The 13,685-nt window shown below is 40.5% G+C and overlaps 1 protein-coding gene across 25 annotated transcripts in view; it reads right to left on the bottom strand.

The window, feature by feature from the left end:
- DLG2 (discs large MAGUK scaffold protein 2) overlaps nucleotides 1-13,685 on the bottom strand; it is a 1,060,606-nt gene that overhangs the window by 120,412 nt on the left and 926,509 nt on the right. Inside the window, exon 1 of one of the 25 annotated variants that reach the window (XM_063326068.1) lies at nucleotides 12,336-12,783. The exons of the other annotated variants lie outside the window; for them this stretch is intronic. The gene's annotated coding sequence lies outside the window, so the exon portion shown is untranslated. Of the gene's footprint in view, nucleotides 1-12,335; nucleotides 12,784-13,685 lie in introns of those variants that run through there. 25 annotated transcript variants of the gene reach the window in all.

Below are 13,685 nucleotides of genomic sequence, written 5' to 3' on the forward strand. Positions count from 1 at the left end.
CGTCTTTTTTCCAGACTAGAAAGACCCAAATCCCTCAGCCTTTCTTCATAAGGGAGGTGTTCCAGTCCCTTAATCATCTCGGTAGCCCTTTCCTGTAGGAGATTTAGAGCAGTGTGGGCAACGGTCACATCCTCCTAAAGGAGAGTGCTAAGGGAAAATCCCTTTTCTGTAAGACAGGAGCTAAACTGGCAGCGTGCATCACCTAACAGTGGCCACCCCCAAGAGCAAAGAAGGCAGGAGGGATGAAAGTGGGCATGACTGATTACCACTGACATTATTTTTACCGACAGACTGACAGCAGAACTTGGCAGGACTATACCCACTGGCTAGTTAAGAGGAGCGCTGCCATAAACATGCCCTCCTCCAAATAAATCACGGCGCAGGCACAGAAGTAGAACACATGCATTAGCCCCTAGCCTGGCAAGCTGCTACAAAAATACACGGTCTGGCATCTATATTATACATCAATATATATACTTACAAAACATATATACATAAAATAATGCCAGTTGAAAACGTACACAGATTATTCAAGGTTTTATGAGAATTAGCTCCGTTGCACCTTTTCGTCATTGCAGAAAATACTCTAGTGAATATATTTTGGTCAAGTAAAGCTTTCAAAGCCTCTGAAGTATTCCTGGCATACCGAGTGGTGTTTTTATTGTCACTGGCTAATCCCGACTTTCTAATGAATTCATCGTCCTTGGGATTTCCAAATACAGAAGCATTCTCTTCTCAATGTTACAGAGAACACCTCTGGGGATACGGATATCATAAACAATTGCTAAACTCCCTAAGTCCTGCATTTCTGGTTAATTTTGATATATCAAAGAAAATCTTTGCACCCTGTGACTGTGAACAGCCGTTGTAAGAATGAGGCCAAGGTGGGCTGTACTGTTTAGAGTTACATGAAGTGCCGTATTTGGAAGGAAGGAGAATGTTGTCCTCGGTCAGATTGGAGGGGCAGCAAGGCCTGAGTTTCTGCACATATCTGCTTTCTGGGACCATCTCAGAGTTTTATTAATATGTTCCAGAGTATTATAGGGAACCTGATCTTCCCTTTCCCTCGAGTATCCACTTTAATGCATCATCAGAGAATCCCACATTAAATAAATAGCATCAAGCCTGAGTCAGTGTTTGCCAGTCTTTCCAAAGAAATAAAGGGGAACATCATCAGGGCAACATCTGAACTTTTACATTTCAAGAGTTAATTTCAAGTGTTTAGATAGCAGTGGGGTAGCCTTATCAACACAGTGGGTAGAGAAGATAAATCGTTACACGTCTGGGTGGACATAGCAACAGTCCTTCCCTTTGAGGCACAAGAAAGTCTTGTGTTGGCTTCAGGTTTGAGGAGGACAAAGATGCGGGATAATTCTGAAGTCTGCATCTCCTCAGACCTGTAGATGCAAACCAACTCTGCCGGCACCAGACCTTTCTGTTCCATAAGACAGTATGTGTCCACAATAAGAGAAAGAAACTATTAAGTTTTTATTTGGTTTTGACCACTTTGAGGTTTTGACTGGTCTGTCTACCACAGGTCAGACACTCTTTATCATAGGGATTGGTCATTGCAAGCACCAGGATACATGGATCTGAAATGCCATGATTTCTGGTGGATGACACCACGCTGTCAGTCTGTAATTTCAGTGCTGGAGGCGTCTGTCGACCTCTCTTATTCTTGATCTGCCACAGATTCTTAACTCAGAGTGCTGACTTAAGAGCGGAACCTGGCCTGGCTACGTGATGGCTGAGCTGAGGACCTGGGAAAGAAAGGGAGGCAAGAAACACTATGGTGATGTCCCAGTTTTAAGCCTTGTCATTCTTCATCACAGTTTCACTACAAAGTTTCGAAGGCATCAACATGGACAACGCCAGAAGAAATAAAAAATTCTGGAGGGGCTGTGACATGCTGCCTACAGCTGAAAAGAAACTAAACTTCTGAAGAGATCCAGGATCAAAGGACCTGGGAAATGTCAGTTGGATGGTACTTCTATCATGTTACAAGGCTTGACGCAGCAAGTATGGGAGAACAAGCTCTGCAACAGATCAGAGCCAATTATCGAAGTAATCCCATTTGGCCATAAAAATATCTAGTCATTTAATACCGCTAAGCCTTGTTTGTAATCACAGAGCTTAATGAGAACAACTTACACTGAAAGGAAAGAAGGGAAATCTCTGGAGTAGAAAGGCTGCTAAAGAGGACGTTAACAAATGCAAGTAAATTTGAGGTTTTATCTTCTTTTATATAGGCCATACCCTATTCATAGAGGATTTTTTTTTAATCAGCCAACCCAATGCCGAAGCTGGCTTCAAGATTATGAAAGCGCACTTTTGTTTTCATACTCTGTGCCATGTAGGCAAGTCTCTCAATTAAGGAAAGGTTTCTTTTGTTTGAATGAGATTCTGTTTAATTTCTGGCAGGCAGATTTCAGAAATAATTACCATCTATAGAAAGATGAATAGCAGACGAATCTATAATTCTCATTACCAACCAGAATTTCAAAGTGAACTTAAATTCTAAGCAAGCGTTTGGCAGATCTCAACAAAGGGGAAAAGATATTGTACAAAAGTAGTGTTGTTTAATTCAAATCTTGAACAACAAGAATGATATTTAGCAATGAGTGGGACCTAACATCTGGCAAGAGCTTGAGAAGCGTTCTCAGAATACTGAGAAGGACTCACACGTCTTTGGAGAAGTCTGGCTCCTCCTTCTTTGCCATGGTTTAAGGCATATCGGATGTCATGCCCCAAACACTAGGGAATGGTTTGGTCAACAGCGGACATTAGTGCAATAAATTAAAGGTTTCAGCCAGCTTTCATTGTAAATTCCCGATGGAGGGGAGTGAAGAAGATGGTTCTCAGAGGTTCCCAGTGAAAGGACAAGAGGCAATGGGCACAAATTGAAATATAGAAAATTCTATTTAAACACGAGAAAAACCTTTTTTTTATGCTAAGGATGATTGGATACAGGAACAGGTTGCCCAGAGAGGTTGTGGAGATATTCAGAATTTGACTGTGTATGACCCAGAGCAACCTGCTCTTGCTGATACTGTGAGAGCTGGGGATGTTGGACTTGAGGATCCAGCTGCCTCCAGCCTTGACTGTTCTGTGATTTTGTGAAACAAGGGGTCTAATTTTCCGTGGTTATACACTAATGTAATACACAAGCAAACGTCTTTCTCCTCTTCTACTTAGAAATACAGAGCTAGTAAACCCCACTGGCAAAATAATAATGTATGGTTAACAACTTCAGTCCTTTAGATTGCAAAGATCATTAGAATAAATAAAATATTACACTTAGATGAACTAGTGTCCCCTGGCTCACATTATCCTCCCTGGTGGCAGTGCTGTTGAACAACTGGGTGCAGCAATATGAAGGTTTAATATCCGTCTATATTTAATATCAAACACCCTGATATTGGCAGTGCCCACGATGGCTACAGGTCTGTCAGCATTTTCAAAGCTTTATAGCAGCCATAAAACCTCACGGAGTATAGAAATGAGTCAACCAGTACTTATAATTGCTGGCATTTAGCACCAGAGATGATGACTAAGAATCTATATTTGAAATACCTGGAGTTGGTGGAGTCCAAGTACAAATCCTTGGGAAGATCAACTAAGCACTACATTTTTCTGAATTAAATACCCCGAACGGTGAGCAGCTTACTGGTTGTAGAACTTTTAGGTGAGCACTTAAACCCCCATTTATCCTGCACATGTACCACAAGCTTATTCAGTTGTATTGCAAAGCGAGTGTTGTTTTGATTTGGTTTTCCCTGAACGCTGGATATTGCCATGCTTGGCATTCAGCTTCCTGCCCTTTCATCAGCAAAGGTGGCTGCATTTCACATTTTCAGAAATAATGTTGAGGAAATTCCCTGGGGCATCATTTTCAACGGCAGATGTCATGTGTCTCACATGCTCAAATACAGTTTGACAGCATTTCGAATGGTCTTTCCTTTCTGCATTAACCAACTCTACAAAATATTAAGTTGAAACAAAAATTTAGGGTATTAGTATCAAAAAGTCTCAGATGTTTCTCTGTTAGAGAAAGAGCTTCATTAAAAAAAGCATCTCAAAATCAAACATTAAATTTATTTATATGTAGCAGTTTACGCTATGTATCTATATGACAGCTTATGCAATTCATTTAAAAAATTGCTGATATTACAAAGCACATTCTAACATAATTTACAATTACATTGCTTTCTATCCAAAAGAATCCTGATGTATTCCACAAACTCAATGCCGTACGAACACCATATATCAGTGGTATCCACCTCAAGGGTGTCAGTCACAATTACAGAACCGCTGCAAGTAAATCAAAGAACAGAACAGTGGCTAAATTAAAATTGTGCTTGATCTGCAGATTGAGTAGATTGATTTAACTAAAACTTTATCTCAAAAACATACAGATTGTTCCAGAGTCACACTCAACAAGAGGCATATCCACTGGACGAATGGCTGAATCAGCTCTCACAGATGTTAACCAGAGGTTAAAGCAGATGTTGACCATGCTTGTGTTCTCAGGCTGGTCTTTGACTTGCATATTTTTAGGTGTATGTAAATGGTGTAAGCAAGATCAGAATCACGTTCTGTATGTTTCCAGATCAGTGCTTAGGCATTTACAATTTCCATTACTTAATTGAGCGAGTGCCTTTAATAATTGAATTCAAGTTATTTACTTGCATGTTAAACTCTAATGTCTATTTTTTCCCAGGAAAACCAGTAAATTAAATATGTTTCTTCACTGAAAAATCAAATTTTTAATCTAAATTCAATTTGCCAGAAGGGATACCATTTTTCAGCACAGATATTCAAACATTACCCCTTCTGCCCCTCTTTTCTCCCTGCCTCAAATGACAGTTTGGGACAATTGAAAGTTGAGGGGGAGGAGAGGGAGGAACAATGCTGTAAATAATTTGTCAACCAACAATTAAAAGGTTTTCATCAAATGTTTCCAGGTGTTGTAATTGCAACTTTCGCTTTTAAGCTGCTGCCATAAATCTGAAAGTTTTGCAGCGATGTAGAATGATACTTTTTTTTTTCCAGCAGTATCTCCTTATGTTTTTTTTTTTTTTTTTTTTTTTTTTTATAATGTTCTCTCCTTTCTACAAGTATTTTTGTATATAATCTAAAAATGACAGCAGGAATAAGGAAAAAAGAGTTTTTTATATATATAGGCCTGAACAAACTGGACTTATTTCTGGTATTTTTAAACCTCACATTGACATGAAATATCAGGTATATTTTGCCTTCATTGTATACTTCTAAAATAACTCCTAACTATACCAAAATTCAACGGTCTGGGGTCTCAGGTAAGGTAACCTAACCCTGGAGTTAAAAGAAGGTGTAAAATAAAGACAGAAGACTGAAGCGCTATTGTTGTATAGATTCAAAAGAAAATATGTCAGGTAGCAAAACAAGTCTTAGGAATTTTTCTTCCCATGTTTCAAATCTTAAAATTACCTCCCATGATAAACACAAACCATTAATTCTTGATCAAATATTTTTGTTAGAATTAGTTGACAGGCCTACAGGCAACATCTACGGCCTAAGCTTGCTTCTTCCTCTATTAACCAAGCGTACCAAAAATAAACGGAAACAAAAAAATGTCAGCGTATCAATCTTCATAAGTTTAGGTGCTTCTTTGGTCAGTCACTGACTCACGCTTCATGTTAAATATCTCAAACAATTGAAGTAAAATGTTGGATTTTAAGACTTATGAATAGTGTAGGGCAAAAGCCAGACAAATTTATGAATGGTAGATAAACCTGAATTAAAATTTACGTATGTATGTGCTTCACAGTAATTCCACTAGAAAATGCATAAAAATATGCGGTCCTACCTACTCTCTGCCCTCCAGCCCTTCTACTTTTGCTTTTTCATATTGCTACCATTCAATACCCATGCACCGAAATGAATTTAATAAAAACAAAGCAGAATTTATTTACAGTCCTGAAAAGACAGGCAAAAGCTGACTATGAGTGTTGTCATTTCAGCAGTCAGGTGTGAGTAGCAAGAAATGAAACAGTAAAAATAAAGGAAAGTATTCGAGTGCAAAATATTTGCACCACATAAACTTACACAGGCCAATATGTAATTGCTACTGTAAACATATCGTATCTCCATAAAATTGTTTCAAGAATCTTGTAAAACTAGATCAGTCTACCATCCAAAGTCAAAGATGATAAAATTTGTACCGGAATGGAAGAAACCAAACATGAACAGGAAACATTCAAATTACATTTCGTATTGCTGAAAAAAAATTCTTTAATTCAAACAAGAACATTTTAGAACATCTGCAGAAAATATTAGGGGTTTTTAACTGACAAATTGCAAAATATTGTGAAATGAAAGTAATTCCATGCCTGGAAAGTCTGTTTTGATGTAGGAGTGCTGTTCTCTCTCTCCTCTGAAACCTGGGTCTCTGTTGGATGGGTGTGTTTCACTGAAGTATTTAACTCTTGTGGTTGTACCTCAAAGAGGAGAAATACAGGCCACTGCTGCTACGGCTGAGTTTCACCAAATGCCACCTACTAATAATTTTACTTTGAGTTTCTGAACTACAGCCCAAGCCAAAGGCAGCGGCAGCCAGCGTACACCGTCATCTCGCTGTGCAACGTCTACCAGCAGCACCCACCCGAGGAAGGCAAGGATAGTCCACAGGACTATTATTAAGCAGATAACAGTTTTGCCCATTCCCAGTTTTCCATCTGGGATAACAGATTCCTTCCTCAAGGAATATTTTAGTGGTGGAAGACACAGATAGACAAACTGAGATTAACTACTATAAATAAATACCGAGAGAGTAAAATACCATTTAGATGAAAAGGTAGTGTATAGAGGTTGATGATATCTATGTCTATGCCTCCTTAAAACAGCTACGAGTATGTTTTTTGAAAGAAAGTAGAGATTTTCTTTAGTGAGTAATACTTTCCTTACTTTTCTTAGACACTGCTAGGTAGAAACATTTGCTCCTGAGTATTGCTAGCTGTTCTGAAAGTTTTTTCTACTCATTGTACACATTACTGAACGTAGAGAAAATGCTTCTGAGAGTACAATTTTCATAAAATATGGAAATAAATTGCTATAAAAGAAAAAAAAACAACAACAAAGTGAACTGATTGCAGTCTGCCTGGCTAGTTGACTCGTTCAGTTTCAGCATGTGGCTGCACACAGCACAGTTCAATCAGTTCTTTATTATTTCATAATGTTAAAGGTTATTACCACAACACAAAAAAAGGGATAATAGCGGGTTCTTAAATTAGCATCTGCTTAGCTCAAATGCCAGTGCACCAATCTCTTTCTTTAAAACCTAGCACAAATAGTATCGTAAATCATGCTTACAGAGTGGTGGGTTTCTGTTCTCTTCCAAACAAGAAACATCGCATCGAGAGTACAGTCGTGAATCAGAAGGGACACACTCTGCCACATCCCACTCTGTCACTTTACAGGTTCTTCGAACGCAACGCACCCAGCAGTGCGATGTAAAGATGACATTAGCTCTCAGGATGTAAAGATGACACTAACTCTCAGGATTTAAAAACCATTGTCAATCCGGATTACGCTCCCGCCTGGCTAACGTGGTGGGAGATTTCTGCTAACACCAAGAAAGTATTCTGGGAATGAGGACTCCAGCTGCAGTTTTATCAGGCTGGCTTTCGAGGGAGCGCATTGGTAATTCCCAAGTAGAAATATGGTAATGCCATAAGCATTTCCCTGTAGTACAAAATAAAAACCCTGTATATTAATATTAAGCTTTAGGCCACCAACTAATAACCTGAAGCTTGCGGAGGAGAGAAGATAGCACGCCATTGCTGTTCAGGCAACGAATGAATCTGCCGCAGATGAGCATCACTCCTGTTTGCATACTGGCAAATGGGTGGCAAACGTCTTCCATCTTTGATGATTCCAGGCAAGACAGAAAACTGAGGACCAGAGGAGTAGCACGTATTTAGGCGCGCTTTCAGCCTCCAATCTGATGGGATTACAGCCACTTTCACGTAGGGCTATATAAAAGGATCTCCACAGAATTTTTTGCTTCTACACATGGTCATGATACGGAAAAGATTAAAAGTGTTCATCTAGAGCAACGCACAGTGAATTCCAGTGCAGCTCATTCTTGGGATATGTATCTAATACTTGCCTGCAGAATTCAAAGCTGTAGGGCCTTTACTAGAGCTGATCCGGGATGGGAGTTGAATCCTACACCTCTGTTTATGGGCAGCTTCTCCATAGGTTGTAACCATTCTGTGGTGGAGACGCAGCTATAGCAAGCAGCACTGTTCTGACCTCGCAACACCCTCTGAAAACATGGAGAAACCCCATCCAAAGCTGACATGAGCAGCTGGTCTCTTAAAAGGACCCTTGACTGATACTGCTCACGTTGTTCATCATCCAGACTACACCAAATGCCACGCAGAAAGCAGAGCATTTGCATCACTGTATTTCATTGACATCTGGCTCCCACTGATTTCTGGTGCTGAATTCTCCAGAACCAGCTCTGTTACCCAGGAGCACACCCTCCTCACCTGGGAGCTTCCAAGGACCGGCAGATCTGCTTGTGATTTTAACCTTCTGCCAGAAAGGAAACGGCAGGGGTTATGCACCTTGCTTTTATTATTTTTTTTTTTTCCACAACAAAGACCACTTACACTAAAAGCTCCTTTTTCTTTTTTTCTGGTTTTTTTTTTGAACTTTAGCGTAATGCATCCAGATGCCAAGACACTGAGAGCCACTAAAAAAACCAAGCAATTGCGTCCCCAAACAAATTAAACTTAGCATTTATGAGATGTATTTTGCTTACAAGTGAATCTTTCATTGTTTTTATAACTTGAATATCCTCTCCTGCTTGCACAATCATACAAGATCTAAAAAAAATCTCTTCTGCAGGATTGGGCCTTTGCACGTATTTCACTCCCAACACAAAGAACAGACCAACATCAAAGAGCATGTTGTGTTTATAAACACGCTCGCTCTCTGCTCCCGTTGCCAAACTTGCTCCTTTCGTGCACTGAGTGCTTGATAATCCTTTAAAACGTCGTTTCTCTGCCTATCTATCTGGATGTACAAAAAAACCCCGCTGTTTGTCATTGACACATTATCATCTTTTACTGTGTTCTGCCTCTTCCCTGCCATAAGTTACGCTGGCTATTCCCAACATTGAGGATACAACATGTCTAACCTATTGTCCCAACCCACTTTTCCGCTGAAGGGCTTCTGCCTGAAAGCACATCACTATGATTGCCGGTGTTTGCACAGCTTTGTTTCACACCTGCCACGACTATTGAATTCAAACCTGACAATGCTGCAAAATAGCATGCAACGTCACTTTATCCATCTCCTCAATAAGAACTTGGAAGAGATTTAATATACGGTTAGTAGTTTTCAACTCTATGCACTAGAGCTGTCTGTACTCGAGACTCAGTATTATAAATTTATTCCTTTGTTTAAAAATATAGTTTGTTTGTGCACACGTGTGCTTGAGAGAGGAAAACAGAGGTGTTGAAGACACAGAAATGTGAGTTTCCACACTGCTGCTGCGATCTCCAGCCACTTTTGGCGCAGACAAAAAGCACAGTTGCACAACTACACAGGCCCACATTATCTATATTTACTGCAAACTGAAAAATAACTCTCCAAAGAGTAATGCTGGGTTATCCAACACCCTATATATCCAACACCCAACATCCATCCACCAAAAATGTTGACCATCAGCTGCTATGGGACTTCACAGCAAACCTGAAGGCCAGTAGACCCGAGGTATTTCAGACCAAAGAAAAAAAGATCAATTCCAAAGCGAAAGACTTTTTTCCAAGATGTTTTCCCCCAGGCATCTATATTTTATATGAAAGATAATCTGAACGTAGGTGCCTTGGCTGGTTTCAGCTGTAACCAAAAGGCAAAAGCTGAGAAAGATTCCTCTTGGAGAGCAGATTTCTGCTGCCTGAGAGTGCTGTGCACCAACCCTAAAAAATTCTCTCTATTCAGAGATGACCTGGAAGCCAACGTGCTTCTTGGAGTCGTGGTGTAGAGCGTTTCCAGCAGGATGTACCACTAACCACACAGTCGGCTGTTACCTGGACCAGCCCCGGTGACTAAGGGGATTTAAGGCACGGCGCTCCATGGAGAGCACTGCCCTCGCTTGCTGCCAGGTGGGAGGCATGGACCACAGTAGCAAACTCATGCCCAGATAAAACAACCGTCCTCTCCAGACCAGAGAGGATTTAAAATACAATTCTTAGTCACTGGTCTTTTTCCTTCAGCAGCACTCCCGGACTATGACCGCAAAGGAGCAGTAGGCACGCACCCGGGATAAAAAGTGACTTTTGCCACATCCTCCGGCTATTTTCCATTTGGTTGGCCTCGGTCCTGTCTGGACCGAACTTCAAGAAGCTGGTCTCCTCTGTGCCCAAGCCTCCGTCCCACTGCCTTGCAGACCGAACTGCTCGGTAGCTTAATTTGTTGTGTTATAACAAATAGTGAGCCTGGAGCTCTGGTGCCCGCAAGAGCCATATGCCCATATCATAACTTTCTCCTTTTAGGGTTGCTTTTCCTGTCCTAATTTATACTTCCTCAGCTACAGTACATACATTTACATGGTTAATGTTCAGCTCGCCGAGATTACACCATCGTGATGCATGCAGTATAAACGCCTAGACAGATGGATGCAAAATCACAGATTTCTGAAAGGAGGAGAACTTGCAAAGCCAGAAGCTCACACTTCAAGAAATCTCATTTGCTAGCACAGGGGTCACTGAAAATAGATCTGAATGCTTAAAAAGCAGCGAAATACTCTTAAATAAAGCACTGCTGACAAAGGTATATAATCTTTCCTAGAAATAGGCTCTAGTCTGTTAGGCTGCCAGGAAATGATGTTCTTAACAAATTCTGATTTTTTTCAAATTGATGATTTATAAAGAGTGAGTGCAAATCTGTTCTGCAAAGGAAGCCTGTGGCAAAGGCCACTTTGCCAGTAGCCTTCCTCTTTAAATAAAAAATGATGCTAAAATGAGACACCTTATTAATTAAAACAGTATCTGTCCTGCAGCTCCGATGCTTCACATATAACTCACGGAATAGATGATTTCCAAATGAGAAGTCACGATTCGAGTTGAATTCACTACCGAGTAAGCAGTTCGGACTGATACCGGCTGAGAGGTCTCTGGAAGAGAGTGTCTCTCTCCGATTATTAATACTACAGCAATAAGACAACAGGTGCTCTTCTGCCAAGCCCTCTTGATATTTTGATAAAACAAACTCGCCTCTCCAACCCACGGAGAAAAGGAAATAAAGAACAGGCACCGAGAGACAGGAGCAACGACTGCCCCTTTACCGACACTGCTACTGATAAAAGGAAAAGTAAAATTGCCACTCATGACCCCCTGCCTCTCCTGAGGAGGGATACAGGTATTGTACGGCAATGCCAATACTTCAGTTTCGTAAACTCTGCTTTTCATTTCCTTTCTGCTTAAAGCAACAGCAAAAAAAATTGCTGGCTTACTGATCTTTAAAGGTTACTGGCAAGATAACGTGGACAGATATTAAGGGAGCGTGCTTGAAAAGATATAGAGGTCGTAATGAAGCAAGTGATAATTACAGCAAAGAATCTAGACCTGGAGAAATTTAAAAAGTAACACATACGTTATAGGAAATATACCTCTCCCTGCCTAGCTGTGCTGTATCATGTTTCTTACAGTTTGTTTCAAAGTCTCCCTTTGCCTTTCATCTTACACGTATTTCAGCACTGTTGTTATGCAAGATGGGGAATCATTCATTTTAATGTGATACTAAGCATATTACCACAAAAACAGAGAGAGGCTACCATTTTACTGATTATCCAATTAAAAAGCTCTACAGTGTAAATTCTTTGCAGCCCCTCGCTGCACACAAAAGATTTAATGCTGCATCTGAAAAGCCACATGTACATAAAGGCAAAGAATTTGTAAATGCTTCTGATTTTAGCATTTTCTTTTTCTTCCTCTTGTTACAAAAGCCACAGCTATCACTCTCTTTAACCGCTAATAAAAGCAATTTAACGACAGGTAGATTTGCTGGTTTGTAGCTTCTTTGAACCCCCCCAACATGCTCACCAAAGGAAAGTAACTTTAGCTAGCAAAGGGATCCTCGCAGCACTGTGGTGAATAATTCATCATTGCATTTTTCTTTTCATCTCATTTTGTGCCAGTAACGTACACGACCGAAAATATTGCAAAATCTAAAAACAAACCACAGACAAGGACTTCCAGCAGCAAAATACACGTAAAACTAGCAGGCAGGTTTCCCCAGCTTATATAATAACAGCTTTAGCTCAACAGAACCCCGTCACTCACCGAGGGCTGAATTCACTTGGACAAAAGCAGAGCCCAGTCACCAAATGCAGCTTCGCAGGACTCTTAATGCGAGATGCTCCTGTCTGCTGTTCAGTTCACACTTGCCTTTATAACTAAGCCAACCAACAACATTCGGTTGCTGAACCTGATGAATTATAAAACGGTAGCTCCCAGACTCTCATATTTTACATCACAGGGGGTGGTCATCCAGCATACACGCTGCCTGTGTACATACATTCCGCTATAACTCATCCTGATAAACACATCAGCGCTGGCAGCGGTGACAGTAATTGGTGCTCAGGATGTACAAGCACAAACCAATAGAGCACACTCCCACCTTCTGCTCCCTGCCACATCTCTACCTGTCAATCACTGCACCTTGTTAAGGTGGAATGATCAACTGCGCTACAGGGGAGAAGCAAAACTCGGAGGAGAAACCATCTACCCATATGAATTCTTCACTTAAACATTTCTTAATTCAGTGGTAAATGCAGCTTCAATCTCCTCCAGATACAATTTTCATGGTTTGTTTTTTTTTTTTTTCCAGATCTTCATAAAATCTTCCCTTCTTAAAGACACAGTTCCTGTTTAGGGAGTAACAGGCACTTCGCGACTTCCACTATCATGAATGGAAATTATTCAGGCAAATTCCATGGACATTAGCAAGAATAACCTAAAAGCATTACTGCAGGCAGAATGAACTGTTAAAAGCAATATACTTGTTAGGTGGAATTATGTGTACATTTTAAAAGCCTCTTAAAAAATGCTGATAGCTTCACAAGAACGTCCTCTAAGTTATAAATGTGTCTTTGTAATGCTCTCCGCTTTTCTAATGCTTCCTTTTTTCCATATGCTCGCATTGTTTTTAAAGTAGATGTACAGATACAAAGTAACAAACCAAACCGATAAAACCTAGACCCATTAATGCAATCAATTAAACTAAATACTTTCAAATGGGATTAATCACAGCAATAGCAATCACAATTGTTGCACGTGCCACAAATTAACACTCACAATTAGCCCCTACCAAGCAAAACTGGTTATGGTAATGGTAATCCACAGCCAGGGATCAGTCACTGGAAAGGGGTTTGTTTGGGACGTCTCTTACGATGGAGCAGAAGTTGCTCTTTCAGAACTGAGCTCCAGGAATTTTGCATGTGTTTTACACAAACCCAAGGCTACTTGTGCGAGAGCCGAGCGTGAATGAATGCTTTATTCAGGATGATTTTCTATTTCTGGTGACAACCCTCAGAGGGCTCCATTTGGAACCTGAACTCGATCCAGCTCCTTTCATTCCCCCGTGCCCATAAACGTCTCCCAGCGTTTGGTACCACGCCGAAAGGTTGTGCT

Source organism: Chroicocephalus ridibundus, chromosome 1 (assembly GCF_963924245.1).
Source record: "Chroicocephalus ridibundus chromosome 1, bChrRid1.1, whole genome shotgun sequence".
Lineage (NCBI taxonomy): Eukaryota > Metazoa > Chordata > Aves > Charadriiformes > Laridae > Chroicocephalus > Chroicocephalus ridibundus.